At 35.5% G+C, this 20,308-nt stretch overlaps 1 long non-coding RNA gene across 1 annotated transcript; it reads left to right on the forward strand.

Annotated features, from left to right (window-relative positions):
* The first annotated feature begins 271 nt into the window (after positions 1 to 271).
* LOC138703713 (uncharacterized) lies at positions 272 to 17,518 on the forward strand. Its single transcript, XR_011333239.1, has 4 exons — positions 272 to 384; positions 9,445 to 9,527; positions 9,915 to 9,942; positions 17,279 to 17,518. It is a non-coding gene; the product is annotated as an uncharacterized lncRNA (long non-coding RNA).
* Positions 17,519 to 20,308: the final 2,790 nt, after the last annotated feature.

The raw sequence follows: 20,308 nt of genomic DNA on the forward strand, positions 1-20,308 counted from the left end.
TTCATAAGTCATATTCGAAGGAAAATGAAATGACCTTCGAAATCTATCACACAAGTTAAGACATTTTTAAATGGGGCAAATTTTGATAAAGAAAACCGTGTCATTAACTTTTATGAAAGATAGTTATTCACGCGAAAATAACTAGAACAGCGATAGATAAATATTGACGAACAAAACCAGTTGAAAGACAAGATAAAGAAGAAGAAACATCAGTAATTATTATCCATTTATATATAATTATGACGTCCTACTGATAGAAGCAAGTTAGTAGGTCAAATGAAAGTATTCAAATCAGGTGCAATTTCAATGTTGCTAGTATATATAGATCTACACAATTGAATTTTCACTAAATTGTCTTCACACTCTGAACTAACTCCAGTTGAGGTACGTGTTGGGTGACTTCTTTCAGTTTTATTTCTTATAATGTTATTGGCACAAGTTACCGTTTAAATATACAATAGTGTAAAGGTTTTAATATTGTGATACAAGTAATATTGTGATATTTTTCTTTTTTTGAGAATTTATTACAATCTTACTGAGTGAGAGGGAGATCGGTTTTTTGCGTAAATATATTAAGGGAATGTTCGTGCACACGTTGTTGCCCAAAACCGATCCTTCCCTTGCTCAGTAAAATTGCAATACATTCTCAAAAGAACTATCACAATATTACTCGTATGACAGTTTACCAGCCTTTACCCTAGATGAGTAATGCTAAGATAGATAACGAAATCTGAAGGTGTACTGAGACCATAAAGGGATAACTAATGGAAATCATTCGGATGCAGTATTCTTTGGAAACGTTTTTAAATTAGGCCCATAGGGGTTTACAATGAGGAATCTATAAGTCTAATTATAATAATTATTATTGTTGCATCAACAAGTATCAATCCCTACCATGATTAAGGTATTATTAATGCATATCTGGAGATATATATATATATATATATATATATACACACACACACACACACACACACACACACACACACACAGGGACATAATTTTATTTTTACTTAAATTTTTATTGTACCTGAGTTTTTGAATGTACTTCACTCCCACCCGTTCTAGCAATGAAGTTCCAACTGTCCTCCACACAGAACTAAGGCCGCATATAGTAAGCAGTACTGAGTTAGTAGGTATAGTACGTTCCAGAAATATGTTCGCGTTTTCCAGTGACGAAAAAGCTTTCAATATTGAATCATATTTTCGCACAGGTACTGTCCGTTTGCCTACGTCGCATCCCGATTTCCCCCACCTGTTTCTGCTCACCCCTGTGTAAAAGCTGGGCTGTCTTAGCTCTTTTCTGAAAACATTAATTTATGATAGGAATTGGACGTTTACGTAATATTATACAACTGTTTAAAACAACTTAAATAAAAGGGCCTCGGCAATTAACTATCACGTGATTTCCTCCCTTTCTACGATCCTCCCGCATAACCACTTGGACGGACAGTAGATAGCATGTCTGAATAATTTTATCTGTGTGGGTCGGGCAGAAGTGAAGACTGAATTTACTGTACGTAAGGTACTCTTTTATAGAGTAGGTACAGAATTATTTCAACATGAGTTACTAGTACGAAGGACGAAACTGGCAATTAGAATTAGATGCAATAGTCTATACTGCGATAATATGCACAAAAGTACTGAAGCCTGTATCGAAATGAACGGCCACCATTTTCAAAAATGTGTTTAAATATTCATATATCATGGTTATTTTTCAATTTAACTTCTTTCTCTATATTGTACGCTAATGTGCTGTAGATAGTATAATATACACTTCATAATGAACACGTCCGAATGGATAGCTCAGTTCGTGAGTAAAAACACTTATTCTTAATACAGTGCTGTATGTTGATTAAACAAAAACATAATGAAAATTATCGAACTCAAAATCGCGATATTTCCTGGTTTACGTAAATTGATGAACTACTTTTCTTCCCTCCTATACCTAGTAGAGTGATTTGTTTGTGTTTTACGCCAGTATCATCGAACTACAGTCGTGGAAGGGAGTAGCAAACTGTGTGTCCGGTTCTCTAAAAGTATAGCCAGGTTAATATTACAAATGTTAGTAAAAATAAAATGATGTCCATATATATATAACGCAATTTCATCTGCGGAATACGAAATTGATGGTGATGGTGGTGGTTGTAGTACTAATAGTAAAAATAGTACTATAGGCCATTCGTTATATCGTGTAACCAAATGCATGCGTGCGCAATAGCTTACACGTCGTCGCCCGCTAAGCGTATAACGCTATGTTGATGTCAGTAGTGATGTGTGTTCATATTCGTAAAATAAGGAAAGAATCGTAAGGCTCTGTTACACGACATTTGCCGCTCTGTGTTAATCATGTCGTAGTTCCTACGATAGTCAACCAATCGAGCTGTATTTTTTTCAGCTCAATGTCTAAGAAAAGCACAGAAAAGAAATTCGAAATGAAAATCTTTTCTGAGACGTGAGAAAAAAAGCTAACTTCGATATGTTCACAATAAACATTTACACCTTCAAAACTTGGTAAGCGCAAAATTTTTATTTTTCACGTTAGATGGGAAATGAAAGCGAAAAAAATGTTGAGAAAGAATGGGAACTACTTTTAAAACTGATCGCTACTCAAAATCTTTACTCCTTTCCGAGTTATGGCGAGTTAAACAAAGTAGCGTTTTCTATTGGTGGAGTACTCACGACTAACATTTTGTGTGTTATCTCAAAGAAAAATTATTTCCTAAGCCTTCTTGTACTTCGGCCTCAATAATTTATTCATCTTGAACTGTTCTAACAAGGGAAGTGTTTCGGCTCGAACAGGAATTTCTGGTTAAAAATTTGTACATAGGCTTACCTCACAAATGTGATGAAGACCGTAAAAGCATTCATTTGTGTAACTCTCCGTTTGGTTGGTATTGGTCAATACACTTCTTTAAAAATGTACATGAGGATTTTCTATAAAATGCATGAAACAGCATGGAGCAGAGCAATAAGCACAACACGCAGAAGCAACACCTGAACAATCTTCTGAACCACACTCCAGTGCTGAAAAATCAAATGCTACTGAATTATATTTTTGAAGTCCGAGACTTGTTCACGATTCACGTAAGCAGCTGACTGCCAGGAATACTGAAGCATAGGGCGGTATACTGGAGCAGACAACTGGTTATAAAAGAACAACAGAGTGCATTTTCATTATAAACACTCGATTTCCCAAGTTAAGTTCTGGATTTTCAGCAAGAGTCCTTATGTAATGTGTTATCCTCCGAGCATATATTTTGTATTGTCTAAGGAAATAGATATCCGGAGGTCGGAAAAAATTACTTTTTTCAGGTGGAATGATCATACATTCCATGTCTTAGCCCTTGGAAGGATTCATTTATTAAGGTTGTGTCCTTGTGCAAATTCAACGACTCACACAACAGTGTCCATTTTTGATTAGCTGCAATATTTTCAGACAGAACGTTGGAGAAAAATGTTCTTAAATGGGCTTTAGACATTTTACCACTCGCACTAGCTTCTAGGCTAGGCTAGGCTTACGGGTAAGGTGTCCCATCCCCTTAACTTGTGCAGTGCTCTTCCCACCCCTCATCTTGTACAGTGCTCTAACAGACAAACCACACATTACACAAACGAATGCTTTTGGGAGCTTTACAGAGATGTAAAGATGGGCGTGTATACAAATTTTGGATATGAAATTCCTGTTTGAGCCGAGACCCTTTCCTTGTTACTAGAAGAATATCATCCACAGTAGTAAATCTCAAACAATATGTCATATTTTAACACCGAATTGGGCCAATGGGAAACTTTGTTCACAATTCCTATGTCGAAATTACAATAATTTTGAACTCAACAACTTAATATAGATTATTGTTTCATGCAAATTGTTAAAAAAATCAATTACCCTGAGTTAAAACGTATCAATTTCTCACACTTACACAATATCAAGACATTGGTGTAGCGAAGAACTCCAAAACACATTCTGCCTACTATCAAATCGTGTATAATAGATAATTGCATGACAAGCCCTTCTGAATTTCCAGATTATATACGTAATCTCAATTCACTAATAGTCTTTTGTCTGTGTTCTACATTTCAGATTATTCATATTCATACAGAATCAAATCTGACATGGAAATGTGCTTATTAACGATTAAACGATAACCACAGAATGAATACGGGTGCTCCGTATTTATGAATTTGTTTTATTTTTATTTTATTGGGTTATTTTACGACGCTGTATCAACATCTAGGTTATTTAGCGTCTGAATGAAATCAAGGCGATAATGCCGGTGAAATGAGTCCGGAGTCCAGCACCGAAAGTTACCCAGCATTTGCTCGTATTGGGTTGAGGGAAAATCCCGGAAAAAAACAGCAACCAGGTAACTTGGCCCGACCGGGATTCGAACCCGGGCCACCTGGTTTCGCAGCCAGACGCGCTGACCGTTACTCCACTTTATGACTTTATGGACTTTATGAATTGGTCCTGACCATTGTACCTAACGTATATATTTTTTTATTACTATCCAATATTTGTAAAAGTCTTCTGCACAAATCACACGATACGCCCACATCGGTTCTAACCTAACTTTTTATCGCAAATGTAGAACACTTACGTACAGATACAGCACATTGAAAAAAGAATATATGTTTGTCCGCAATACGAATTAATTTTAATTATCTTATTAATTATTGCATTTTTCATTCGGTTATTTAACGACGCTGTATCAACTACCGAGTTATTTCGCGTAGATCGAATTTGTGATAGATGGTATTTGGCAAGATGAGGAATAGGATTCGCTATAAAATACCTGACAATTACTTTAAGCTTTGGAAAAATTCTGATAAAAATCTCAACCAGATAATCAGCCCAAGTGGGAATCAAACCAACGTCCGATCGCAGCTCCAGGACAGCGGGCAAACGCGCTTACACCTGAGCTTCGCCGGTGGCTACAACATTGTGATACATTAAATTGTTATTCCTAGTATTCAACCGTGGAAAGCAAAATAACGTACATTGGTTGGAATTATAATATACTTCCTTACAAAAAGAAATAATTAATTATTTTTTCTGATAAAGTAGCCCTACATCAATCGGTTGATATAATACATTTTCTTACAAAGTGCAGCAAATAAGTAATTATTCTGCGTACGTACGCATACTTCAAATCGGTTGACATTATAATAAGATTTGTTAAAACACCTGAGATTAATTAATTATTCAGTGTACGTAAACATACTTCAATTCGTTGATATTATAATAAAATTTTTAAAACATCAGAAATTAATTAACTATTCTGCGTACGTATACATACTTCAATCGGTTGATATTATAATACAATTTGTCAAAACACCAGAGATTCATTAATTATTCTGCGTACATAATCATACTTCAATCGGTTGATATTATGATGCAATTTGTAAAAACACCAGAGACTAATTAATTATTCTGCGTACGTAAACATATTTCAATCGGTTGATATTATAATACAGTTTGTTAAAACACCAGAGATTAATTACTTTTCTGCGTGCGTAAACATACTTCAATCGGTTGATATTATAATACAATTTGTTAAAATACCAGAGATTAATTAATTATTCTGCGCACGTAAACATACTTCAATCGGTTGATATGCTAATACAATTTTTTGAAACACCAGAGATTCATTAATTATTCTGCGTACGTAACCATATTTCAATCGGTTGATATTATAATACAGTTTGTTAAAACACCAGAGATTAATTAATTATTCTGCGTGCGTAAACATACTTCAATCGGTTGATATTATAATGCAATTTGTTAAAACACCAGAGACTAATTAATTATTCTGCGTACGTAAACATATTTCAATCGGTTGATATTATAATGCAGTTTGTTAAAACACCAGAGATTAATTAATTTTCTGCGTACGTAAACATACTTCAATCGGTTGATATTATAATGGAATTTCCTAAACACCAGAGATTAATTAATTATTCTGCGTACGTAACCATATTTCAATCGGTTGATATTATAATACAGTTTGTTAAAACACCAGAGATTAATTAATTATTCTGCGTGCGTAAACATACTTCAATCGGTTGATATTATAATGCAATTTGTTAAAACACCAGAGATTAATTAATTATTCTGCGTACGTAAACATACTTCAATCGGTTGATATCATAATACAATTTGTTAAAACACCAGAGATTAATTAACGTCAACATACGTCAATTAGTTGATATTATAAAATTTCTTACAACACCAGAGATTAATTAATTATTCTGCGTGCGTAAACATACTTCAATCGGTTGATATTATAATGCACTTCGTTAAAACACCAGAGATTAATTAATTATTCTGCGTACGTAAACATACTTCAATCGGTTGATATTATAATGTAATTTGTTAAAACACCAGATATTAATTAATTATTCTGCGCACGTAAACATACTTCAATCGGTTGATATTATAATGTAATTTGTTAAAACACCAGATATTAATTAATTATTCTGCGTACGTAAACATACTTCAATCGGTTGATATTATAATGTAATTTGTTAAAACACCAGATATTAATTAATTATTCTGCGCACGTAACCATATTTCAATCGGTTGATATTATAATAGAGTTTGTTAAAACACCAGAGATTAATTAATTATTCTGCGTGCGTAAACATACTTCAATCGGTTGATATTATAATGAAATTTGTTAAAACACCAGAGATTAATTAATTATTCTGCGTAGGGCAACATACGTCAATTCGTTGATATTATACAATTTCTTACAACACCAGAGATTAATTCATTATTCTGCGTGCGTAAACATACTTCTATCGGCTAATATTATAATGCAATTTGTTAAAACACCAGAGATCAATTAATTATTCTCCGTACGTATACATACTTCAATCGGTTGATATTATAATACATTTTGTTAAAACACCAGAGATTAATTAATTATTCTGCGTACGTACACATACTTCAATTGGATGATATCATAATAAAATTTGTTGAAACACCAGAGATTAATTAATTATTCTGCATACGTAAACATATTTCAATCGGTTGATATTATAATACAGTTTGTTAAAACACCAGAGATTAATTAATTATTCTGCGTACGTAAACATACTTCAACCGGTTGATATCATAATACATTTTGTTAAAACACCAGAGATTAATTAATTAATCTGCGTACGTAAACATACTTCAATCGGTTGATATTATTATACAACTTGTTAAAACACTAGAGATTAATTAATTATTCTGCGTACGTAAACATACTTCAATCGGTTGATATTATAATACAATTTGTTAAAATATCAGAGATTAATTAATTATTCTGCGTACGTAAACATACTTCAATCGGTTGATATTATAACACAATTTGTTAAAATACCAGAGATTAATTAATTATTCTGCGCACATAAACATACTTCAGTCGGTTGATATTATAATACAATTTGTTAAAAAACCAGAGATTAATTCATTATTATCCGTATGTAAACATGCTGCAAACGGTTGCTATTATAATGCAATTTTTTAAAACACTAGATATTAATTAATTATTCTGCGTACCTAAACATACTTCAACCGGTTGATATTATAATACAACTTGTTAAAACACTAGAGATTAATTAATTATTCTGCGTACGTAAACATACTTCAATCGGTTGATATTATAATACAATTTGTTAAAATATCAGAGATTAATTAATTATTCTCCGTACGTAAACATACTTCAATCGGTTGATATTATAACACAATTTGTTAAAATACCAGAGATTAATTAATTATTCTGCGCACGTAAACATACTTCAATCGGTTGATATGCTAATACAATTTTTTGAAACACCAGAGATTAATTAATTAAAGTGCGTACGTAAGCATACATCAATCAGTGGATATTATAATGCAATTTGTTAAAACACTAGGGATTAATTGATTATTTTGCGTACGTAAACATACTTTAACCGGTTGATATCATAATACAGTTTGTTAAAACATCAGAGATTAATTAATTATTCTGCGTACCTAAACATACTTCAATTGGTTGATATTATAACACAATATGTTCAAACACCAGAGATTAATTAATTATTCTGCGTACCTAAACATACTTCAATTGGTTGATATTACAATACAATTTGTTCAAACACCAGAGATTAATTAATTATTATCCGTACCTAAACATATTTCAGTTGGTTGATATTATAATGCAATTTGTTATATCACCAGAGATTAATTAATTATTCTGCGTACGTAAACATACTTCAATTGGTTGATATTATAATGCAACTTGATAAAAAACCACAGATTAATTAATTATTCAGCGTACCTAAACATACTTCAATTGGTTGATATTATAATAAAGTTTGTTAAAACACCAGGGATTAATTAATTATTCTGCATACATAAACATACTTCAATCCACTGATTTTATAATACAATTTGTTAAAACACCAGAGATTAATTAATTATTCTGCGTACGTAAACATACTTCAATCGGTTGATATTATAATACAGTTTGTTAAAACACCAGAGATTAATTAATTATTCTGCGTACGTAAACATACTTCAATCGGTTGATATTATAATAAAGTTTGTTAAAACACCATAGATTAATTAATTATTCTGCGTGCGTAAACATACTTCAATCGGTTGATATTATAATGCAATTTGTTATAACACCAGGGATTAATTAATTATTCTGCATACATAAACATACTTCAATCCACTGATTTTATAATACAATTTGTTAAAACACCAGAGATTAATTAATTATTCTGCGTACGTAAACATACTTCAATCAGATGATATTACAATACAATATGTTAAAACACCAGAGATTAATTAATCATACTGCGTACGTAAGCATATTTCAATCAGTGGATATTATAATGCAATTTGTTAAAACACTAGAGATTAATTAATTATTCTGCGTACGTAAATATACTTCAGTCGGTTGATATTATAATACAATTTGTTAAAAAACCAGAGATTAATTCATTATTATCCGTATGTAAACATGCTGCAAACGGTTGCTATTATAATGCAATTTTTTAAAATACTAGAGATTAATTAATTATTCTGCGTACCTAAACATACTTCAATTGGTTGATATTATAATGCAATTTATTAAAACACGAAAGATTAATTAATTATTCCGCGTACGTAAACATACTTTAATCGCTTTATATTATAATACAGTTTGTTAAAATACCAGAGATTAATTAATTAATCTGCGTACGTACACTAACCAAACCGTCTGGGCTTTGCCTTTGTGCTTTAAACAAATACCCTCCCATTAAGCCTACATTCCGCAAAAACCAATGCACTATATTCTGCATGTAAATATGTGGGTAATGGCAATACAGAAAAGATAAAAACGATCACATTTTTGTGATATTATAGACTGGTAAGAATGCTGTTGTTTAGCTTTTTATTTATATAATCATTCACACTATTAATTGCAGGTACGCAGAACTGTGCAAGAGTCCGCTATAAAATGCCAGCCTCTCATCATTTTTTCTTCTTTGTGTTTCTGCTCGTAATAATGGTAAATTTTTAAATAATATATTTAATTTAAATAAAATTATACTTTTGTAATTTTTTTCAGTTTTGAAATATCACAACTAAATTAAGCAAATGAGTATGAAGAGAAATAAAAGGTTAATATAGACCTATTCAGCTTGTTCAATCTTTGTTTGATTACAATGAATAATTTTCTAACTACCATCTTCTCTGCAAGTATCATTAAAAATAAAAATGTACTAGCAAAAGGTAAGAGCGATAAATAAATAAACACAAAGTAGGTCAATATATCAACAGTGACATCCTCAACTTGGTAAATCCCGTGTTCTCGAATATCATTACATATTAACTTTTGTTGAATCCACATGCAATGTTTTAATTAAATATGTCACCTTTTCATGAATTGTTTCAGGTGCTTGCCACCCAGAGCTACGATCAATGTAAGTTATTATTTGCATGGAAGTCATATTTAAGACGACCAATCATGAAATACATAATGAAGTTTCTGTTTGCACAATATGTAGCAACAAGTAGATATTAATAATTATACACTTTTACACTATCGTGATTTTTGTTATCCTTGCAACTATCGTTAATAGACCTTGTAAGTTAGATAGAATTCACAGACTAGTTACTAGAGAAACAGATTGTTCAAACTCATATCAGCTCTGCTATTTATTATTGAGTTATATCCAATAAAACTCTTCATAACTTTTAATATTTATGTCCACAGATATTTCATAATCATAGCTTTCAATCATATTACATTACTATGATGTATCGCATGTATTATAACACCAACTTTCAAAAATCTTTGCATGAAAACAATACTCGCTTAAATGTAATTAGTTACATTGACAATGCAATAGCACATTATGCAACGAGCCTATAATGGTAGTAATTAAGATGCAAGTATGTTTGTTTATGAAACGAGCGCAAGCGAGTTTCATAATTTTCATACGAGCGTCTTAATTACCATTATAGGCAAGTTTCATACGACTTTTTATGCTCGACCATATTTCTAACTTGAAATTATTCAAAAGTAGCTCATGTTATGGTTATGTAAGTGAGTAGCGAACTGGCCTGAATTGTGAGATGTGCGCAGACGCGAAAGTATTGATTTTTTCCGAGGCCGAATGTCATTGACCTTGATATAACATAGAGAATAAGATGAAAATTAGTCTTGATATAACCTGGAAATTGATTTAGAATTGAAAAACTAGATGACAAATTGAATTTATTTGAATATTATTTACAATTAACGCTAAATTATTATAGTAACAGAACATAACCTTCTGCGACAGTATTAGATTTCCAGCCTCCTTGACTTTTCGCTAATTGTCTTTCGATTGCATATCTGAGAATAATCGATACTTGCGGTTTTATAATGGTACAAAGGTGATTTGTCATTGCTGAACACCTGAACTTTAATGAATAGGTGTACTTTAATGAGATGCATTAAAGGACTACTACCAGGTGTATAATTACTACATTTCGGCATGGTCGAGCGTAAAAAATATTATGCAATACACATGAGTTCAGTGAGTAAAAAAAACCTGGGAAATAAAAAAAAAGACTATTTCGTCTCGTCTTTTCTAACTTTTTCTCGATTCTGTTATAATGTATTTACCTCTTTTGTATCGCAGCATAATTTCGTACTGTGATTCAGGGTTGGAAGAATGATTTCGGTACTTCTGCATTAGTAATAATTTGTAATAGCAAACAGTGTTTAGATAACGTAGGCCTAAGTTCGATGCAAGTAAACTTCTATCACTATATTGTCATATACTAAGACTGAATTTGTCAGTTTTCAATATTAACGGCTTTTTCATCAACTGCAGAGAATGCATAGGCCTATAGACCGGAATAATAATAATAATAATAATAATAATAATAATAATAATAATAATAATATTTAGTGATTATTGATTATAGTTACTAAGAATAAAAATAAATTATATAGCTATTATATAAAACGCTGTTATTTTCTTATTAACCTATACAGTCTCTAATTAGTTACAAATGTCAGGGAACGTTTGTAAAAAAAAATGAAAAAAAAAATCTATATACAGGGTGTTTCCGAGGTAGTGTTACAAACTTTCAGGGATGATGGCGAAGAGCACATGTATCAATTTGAGAGAGGAACCCTGGTCCGGAAATGACTGAGTAAAAAGTTATAAGCAAAAATAGTTGTGTGGAAATGGAATTGTAATTTGGCACCACGTGTCCTCCTTCCCTTAACCGTTGGAACAATCGTGGAAAAATGGTATGGGCCGGATGTCTCCTACGTGGGTACTTGCCCCGATACAATCTGTAAGCTTGTCTACTGTTCCTATCGGCTCATCCGTATTCGAAAATCAGTCTGCTTATTCCGCTCTTGTGTACTCCTCCATTTCACTAGAACTGATCGACTGGACACTGCAACTTTTTACACATACAATGTTGTCTACAGACGTGCATATCAGGACCGACCATGTCCGTTACACATTACGCTATCTGCATTGATTTTGTATAGTTTCCTGTCCCCATCCCTCAGACAGCGCACTGAATGGACTACTGTAAGTAGACAACGTAAACAACGTCAGATGAATACAGTATGTGTAAGATGTACAGATAAATACACATAAATAAGGTGTACAGAGGAATAACATTATTTCATTTCCACAGAATTATTTTTGCTCGTAATTTTCATTTCCGGATCAGGTTCCTTATAACAAATTGATACATGTGCCCTTCGCCATCATCCCTGAAAGTTTGTAACACCACCTCGGAAACATCCTGTGTGCATATATATATATATATATATATATATATATATATACATATATATATATATATAGAGAGAGAGAGAGAGAGAGAGAGAGAGACCGAGAGAGTGACCGGATTCACATAGATATAAAAGAGGACACAAAGCTTCGAAAAGGAGAACATGTTCGAATAAAAGAGGACAAAATATTATGTACTTACATTTATCTATGTATCTTTTTACTTGGTTATTTAACGACGCTGTATTAACAACTAGGTTATTTAGCGTCACCAGGATTGGTGATAGCGAGATGAGGCCGAGGATTTTCCATAGAATACGTAATATTTGCCTTACGGTTGGAAAAACCTCGGAAAAATCCCAACCAGGTAACCAACCGAAGCGGGAATCGAATCCGCGCCCGAGCGCAGTTCCGAATCGGAGCCTTAGTCGACTGAGCTACACCGGTGGCTACTTAGATTTAGGCTTATGCCTATATTATACTTTAAATTACGTCAATATCTATTTTATTAGAAAATATTTACAAACCATATATCATACTTAAAAGTATGATAATATCTATTTTATGACAAAACAATTATAGGCTAATAACATTTAATAACAATGATTTTACAGTTAGCTACATATGAAAGTCAAGGGAACTATATTATTATAGTCGATGCTGCTGCCATCTACAGGCAAATTACTTGAAAAAGGCGTCAAATTAGATAGCTTCAAAATATCAGGCTTACAAGTTAAGAAAAGGAGGACAATTCTTCAATTTTTTTTTTTTAAATCCGTCCGGACCTCGGACAAAATCCTGAAAAGGAGGACATGTCCGGACAATAGATGATATCTATATATATATATATATATATATATATATATATATATATATATATATATGCCTATCATTACAGTTTCGTATACTTACTTGCTTACTGGCTTTTAAGGAACCCGGATGTTCATTGCCGCCCTCACATAAGCCTGCCATTGGTCCCTATCCTGAGCAAGATTAATCCATTCTCTATCATCATATCCCACCTCCCTTAAATCCATTTTAATATTATCCTCCCATCTACGTCTCGGCTTCCCTAAAGGTCTTTTTCCCTCCGGCCTCCCAACTAACACTCTATATGCATTTCTGGATTCGCCCATACGTGCTACATGTCCTGCCCATCTCAAACGTCTGGCTTTAATGTTATGTCAGGTGAAGAATACAATGCGTGCAGTTCTGCGTTGTGTAACTTTCTCCATTCTCCTGTAACTTCATCCCGCTTAGCCCCAAATATTTTCCTAAGCACCTTATTCTCAAACACCCTTAACCTAGGTTCCTCTCTCAAAGTGAAAGTCCAAGTTTCACAGCCATACAAAACAACCGGTAATATAACTTTTTTATAAATTCTAACTTTCAGATTTTTTGACAGCAGACTGGATGATAAAATCTTCTCAACCGAATAATAACAGGCATTTCCCTTATTTATTCTGTGTTTAATTTCCTCCCGAGTATCATTTATATTTGTTACTGTTGCTCCCAGGTATTTGAACTTATCCACCTCTTCAAACGATAAATTTCCAATTTTTATATTTCCATTTCGTACAATATTCTCATCACGAGACATAATCATATACTTTGTCTTTTCGGAATTTACTTCAAAACCTATCTCTTTACTTGCTTCCAGTAAAATTCCCGTGTTTTCCCTAATTGTTTGTGGATTTTCTCCTAACATATTCACGTCATCCGAATAGACAAGCAGCTGATGTAACCCGTTCAATTCCAAACTCTCTCTGTTATCCTGGACTTTCCTAATGGCATACTCTAGAGCAAAGTTAAAAAGTAAAGGTGATAGTGCAATTTCTTGCTTCAGCGCACAGTGAATTGGAAACGCATCTGACAGAAACTGACCTATACGAACTCTGCTGTACGTTTCACTGAGACACATTTTAATTAATCGAACTAGTTTCTTGGGAATACCAAATTCAATAATAAGATCATATAAAACTTCTCTCTTAACCGAGTCATATGCCTTTTTGAAATCTATGAATAACTGATGCACTGTACCCTTATACTCCCATTTTTTCTCCATTATCTGTCGAATACAGTTTCGTATACTAACAAAAACTATGATTCAACCCAAATGGTACATAACACCTCATTTCTTGTAAAGGGATGGGTGTATTTTATCTTGTGTTTTGAAAGAGAGGATGAGCCTTGTAAGTTGATGTTTGTGAATGAAAATATGTAATTTTTTATACAATTACATAAATTGTAATACATTTAAATCCCGGAAAAAAAAAACAAATTCAGTTTGATAATCCACAGGTTTTTCTAAGCAAATCGTAGTAGGTTTGTGAAGTACAAAAAATAGAGTGAGATTATTTCGAAATGCGTCCCCAACCAACTATGCCGTACTTAATTACAGGAGTTGGCTTATACCATTCGAGGATTTATCGCTCGCGACAATTTTACCCATCATACATGTGCGCTACCTACCGGATTATGCTATGAACTATTTGGCGCTAGAGCGAAAACGTCCGATGCAGACCTCTGATCGGGAGTTTACTGTAATAACAATGGGAATTAACAATTCCCTGTTCTGAATATATTACATAGAAAACTGAACACAGTAACAATATGCATGTGTTGTAAATAAAGCAGTGGCAACACTGCAGTGAATGAGTCATGCGCATTCGCATGCGCTACGGGACACCTGGTGGTCGTAGTTGAAGATATAATCGATGTACTGAATAATAAAACCGGTTGCTATGGCAACAAATGTTATTGTGCGTGGTTAAGTGTAGTGCAGTATTTTAACTGCTGTAAAGTAGAGTTGGGTCGATTCGTGAACGAATCGTTCATTCGAACGACTAATAATAAAGAATCGTAAGAATCGATTCGTAGTATCAACGAATCGTCGTTCAAAAGAATCGTAACGAATCGTCGTGCAAAAGAATAGGAATGATATGATAGGTTCGTTCCAACAAGCGGTTCATGGATCAGTTCATGTATGGTTCCTGTACCATCTTATGCGCATGCGCTAGTTGAGCATCCGCTATGGGATTGAAACTGGACTGGACGCTGTTGGAACGCTTTCGCGGATCGTTATGTACTAAATCCAGAGATGCTATAACTGTGATCATCTTTGCTAAGAACGGGATGCTTACTTATTATCGTTTCGCAGCTAATTCTAATTGCAGAAAATAGAATTTCGATCATTTTCTATAAAAAGATGACAAAAAATATGGAAGGCAAGAATTCCGATAATTCAACGTCGTGTACTGGGGGACTCTCACCTAAAAATAGTTCTTTTTTAATTATTAATGTATGTACGTTATTTATTATATTTTTAATCAAAGCTGCATGTTGAAATTGTAATTAACTATTTCAATACCCAAATAATTTCCATTCCCTTTCTTTTTGGCGAAAATTTAAATTAAATCTCCAGTTTTATTATTCGTCTGCACTGTCACTTTTCAACTTTAACTTCAATGATGTGAACGGTCGGTCATGTCTTTCTTCAGTATCCAGGAGACGTTGGTGAGCTTATGCGCATGCGCGTCTTGCGTACTCTTCCGTACATGCCTCAATCCACGGACTATTTCTGACCGTTCCGAACCCGTGTCAAAAGCTTGTTGGAACGCCCGACTGCAGTACATGTTTCCGGTTCAGGACTGGTTCGGATTGTGTTGGAACGCTTTTTCTGTACTGCGCATGCTCACGATGGTTACGGACGGTTCCTGACTGTTGTTGGAACGAACCTATGGTATCGTAACCCACGATTCAATTTACTTGTTTGATGTAACCTGTCAGCGGACATTTCCGAACCGTGCCGAATGCTCCCGAGCGAGAGTGAAATCAAAATACTGCATTTGTTAAGTGTGAAAAATAATGAACACGAACCTGAAATTTGCATAGTTAAATGGAGATGTAATGCAACAAATGTACTTCATAATAAGGTTCAGGTGATAAATTATAATTTAGAAACATTATCTTGGGTAATTTTGTAGACTAATGGAGGTCATTCTGAATGGTTCCAGCCAATGAGAAAGAGACAATCCAATGTCTCGCCTCTTATGTCATCTATGAAAGAGATGTAGAACGTTTTTGTTCTACGAGTGGTTTGCAAAGGAAAGTGTCCTATAAGTCGTTCCCTAGATCATATATGTAACAGATATGTCGGGCTTATAGGCTTTGAGGTTAACAACTTTTGTCAGGTTTACTACGCTGCCATCTAGTTGTTTCATAAGGAGTCACGTCATAATTCCCATTTGAATTGCATTAGCGACTGTGCTGCCATCTCGTGTTCGTTTACGGCGGACGGGTGGCGATCCTGGCGGTTGTTCTCTTCAAAGTGCTGCCGGTTTTAACGTAGCGAGGAGTTATCTGGTACATGTATGATCTAGGGTCGTTCGTTGACGAATCGTTGGAATCGCAGAGTAGGAAGAATCGTGAACTCGTTGACGATTCAAAAGAATAGTTGGAATCGCAGACTGAGAAGAATCGTGAACGAATCGTTAGAATCGATTCGTAATGTATGATTGAATCGTTGGAATCGACTTCTGAAAAAGAATCGTGTTGCCCAACTCTACTGTGAAGCATATTTACTAAACTTGAGCAGCGATCACGGATAAAATTCGAGGTGCCCGCGGTAGAAATTAACGCTTATGTCATTAAGGGTTACTTGAAGTTAGGTGCAACGATGCACTACCGTATCGTACGGTTGCAAGATGGGTCTCTTCATTTCGTGCGTGTCGGAATGAGACAACACATGTGTGTCGCACAGGTCGCCCGTCCATTTGCGACGAACAAGTTCGTAGAACTGGGAGACCAGCTTCGAAACTCACTGTCGGAACGAATTTTTCTCCGTTAATAACAAATGCTAACCATAACAGATAATTAATCTTTACATAGACAGAAGACTTATTCAGAGAGTTCCTCCAAAAACTGAAATAAATTTACAGTCATATTAGTAGATAGAAATATTTTGAATTCTCAGTTTTATACTATTATGTAATCGCCTTTCTTTCTACAGTTAACTGCAAGAAGGACAGGAACGATTGCAAGAGTTCATGCCTGCCAGGAGCTGAACAGTGTGAATTTGGCTTATGCTTGTGTTTAGATCAACCATAATCTGTTCATGTACACAATGTAATACTTAACTGTAGTATTGATATGTAGAAAATGTAATACTTGAACTGTAGTATTGATATGTAGAAAATGTAATACTTGAACTGTAGTATTGATATGTAGTAAAACAAATAATGGCACTAAATGTTGTGTTGTTTGTTATTATTAAATTCCGTGAAAATCTGGCTCCGTCAGTAGGCCTATTTCTGTAGTTTACACATACACTCTTCACATTCTATATAGCATTTGCGTTTAGAATATTATTTGTTATGTTTGAGGAAGTACAGATACTTTCACAATGATACGTTATATACAGGTATACGTAGGTTGCCAGAACACACCCAGTGTCTTTGGTGTACGCAGGTTGCCAGAACACACCCCAGTCTCTTTGGTGTACTCAGGTTGCCAGAACACGCTCCAGTGTCTTTGGTGTACGCAGGTTGCCAGAACACGTCCCAGTCTCTTTGGTGTACGCAGGTTGCCAGAACACGTCCCAGTCTCTTTGGTGTACGCAGGTTGCCAGAACACACCCCAGTGTCTTTGGTGTACGCAGGTTGCCAGAACACGCTCCAGTCTCTTTGGTGTACGCAGGTTGCCAGAACACACCCCAGTCTCTTTGGTGTACGCAGGTTGCCAGAACACGCCCCAGTCTCTTTGGTGTACGCAGGTTGCCAGAACACGCCCCAGTCTCTTTGGTGTACGCAGGTTGCCAGAACACGCTCCAGTGTCTTTGGTGTACGCAGGTTGCCAGAATACACCCCAGTGTCTTTGGTGTACGCAGGTTGCCAGAACACGTCCCAGTCTCTTTGGTGTACGCAGGTTGCCAGAACACACCCCAGTTTCTTTGGTGTACGCATGTTGCCAGAACACACCCCAGTGTCTTTGGTGTACGCAGGTTGCCAGAACACACCCCAGTCTCTTTGGTGTACGTAGTTTGCCAGAACACGCCCCAGTCTCTTTGGTGTACGCAGGTTGCCAGAACACGCCCCAGTCTCTTTGGTGTACGCAGGTTGCCAGAACACGCCCCAGTCTCTTTGGTGTACGCAGGTTGCCAGAACACACCCCAGTGTCTTTGGTGTACGCAGGTTGCCAGAACACACCCCAGTCTCTTTGGTGTACGTAGTTTGCCAGAACACGCCCCAGTCTCTTTGGTGTACGCAGGTTGCCAGAACACGTCCCAGTCTCTTTGGTGTACGCAGGTTGCCAGAACACGCCCCAGTCTCTTTGGTGTACGCAGGTTGCCAGAACACGCCCCAGTCTCTTTGGTGTACGCAGGTTGCCAGAACACACCCCAGTCTATTTTTTGTACGTAGGTTGCCAGAACACGCCCCAGTCTCTTTGGTGTACGCAGGTTGCCAGAACACGCTCCAGTCTCTTTGGTGTACGCAGGTTGCCAGAACATGCTCCAGTCTCTTTGGTGTACGCAGGTTGCCAGAACACGCTCCAGTCTCTTTGGTGTACGCAGGTTGCCAGAACACGCCCCAGTCTCTTTGGTGTACGCGGGTTGCCAGAACACGCCCCAGTCTCTTTGGTGTACGCAGGTTGCCAGAACACGCTCCAGTCTCTTTGGTGTACGCAGGTTGCCAGAACAGGCTCCAGTCTCTTTGGTGTACGCAGGTTGCCAGAACACGTTCCAGTCTCTTTGGTGTACGCAGGTTGCCAGAACACGCCCCAGTCTCGTTTTTGTTCGTAGGTTGCCAGAACACTCCCCAGTGTCTTTGGTGTACGCAGGTTGCTAGAACACGCCCCAGTCTCTTTGGTGTACGCAGGTTGCCAGAACACGCCCCTGTCTCTTTCGTGTATACTATGTAAGTTGTCACAACGTTCCATCAGAACACATAACCAGAAGTCTCTTCGGCTAGGTTGCGTGCACACGCCACTTGACAGCTAAGTCGCAAGCACATAACCCTTGACATTCTGTAACTTGCATTAATATGAAAATAACAAATAAAATCAAAACGAAAAGGGAAAAACTGTGCTCAATATGAGACAACTATGAATTTATTGAAGAGAATCGATTAAAGGATGACTCTATTCGTGTCACATGTACAAATCGTAAGTGCAATGCAAATGTTTACATAAACGAATTTTTAAATTAAGAGTTAAGGTTACAAACTTTTCGCATAATAACGTACAACTGGATACTGATCAAATGAAACAAGAGACTGTCTGAACAGCAATGAATCGTAAAGCAGAAAAAGACTAATATATAAACACCTGTATCCTAGCGTCACCCAAATGAACAAAACTCGTGTTTGGGAGTAGTTCAGCATTACCATTATTAAAAATTAACTATTTAGTATTTATATGATTTTAATTATACCTGGTAAGGTTTATCTTGTCTCAGTAGCAATAAAACCAAGTCCCTTCAAATGAGGGTGGAGATTATAGGAGGGTTGTAAATTTTCAGGATTCCTTTCAAAACCTTGTTATTGTACAGGCTACCAAAACTCAGTTTCTTGAAAGACAAGCTCAGTGACGGAACTACACAGTACGAAGAGAGATATTTTGTTATTTTATTTTGTGCTACAGAATGTATCAACTAGTCCCTTCCGCCATTGGATGGATGGACGGCATCGCTCCACTCCCCCCAACGCCATAACAATACAGATGAAGTAAGACATATCTCCTTTCTCTTTCTTTTCACAGTGAGACAAGATGCATCACACAGACTTTCATTACTCAGTATTAGTATTACTTACAACTATGGCTAAAACATAACATTTACAGACATTAATGGGTACATAATGAAAACATATTATTTACAGGAAGGAATATTTTAAAAGGTAGCCTACATGTAAAATAAATGGCATAGTAATACTTACTGGCTTTTAAGGAACCCGGAGGTTCATTGCCGTCCTCACATAAGCCCGCCATTGGTCCCTATCCTGAGCAAGATTAATCCATTCTCTATCATCATATCCCACCTCCTTCA

Source organism: Periplaneta americana, chromosome 7 (genome assembly GCF_040183065.1).
Source record: "Periplaneta americana isolate PAMFEO1 chromosome 7, P.americana_PAMFEO1_priV1, whole genome shotgun sequence".
NCBI classification, from domain to species: Eukaryota; Metazoa; Arthropoda; class Insecta; order Blattodea; family Blattidae; genus Periplaneta; species Periplaneta americana.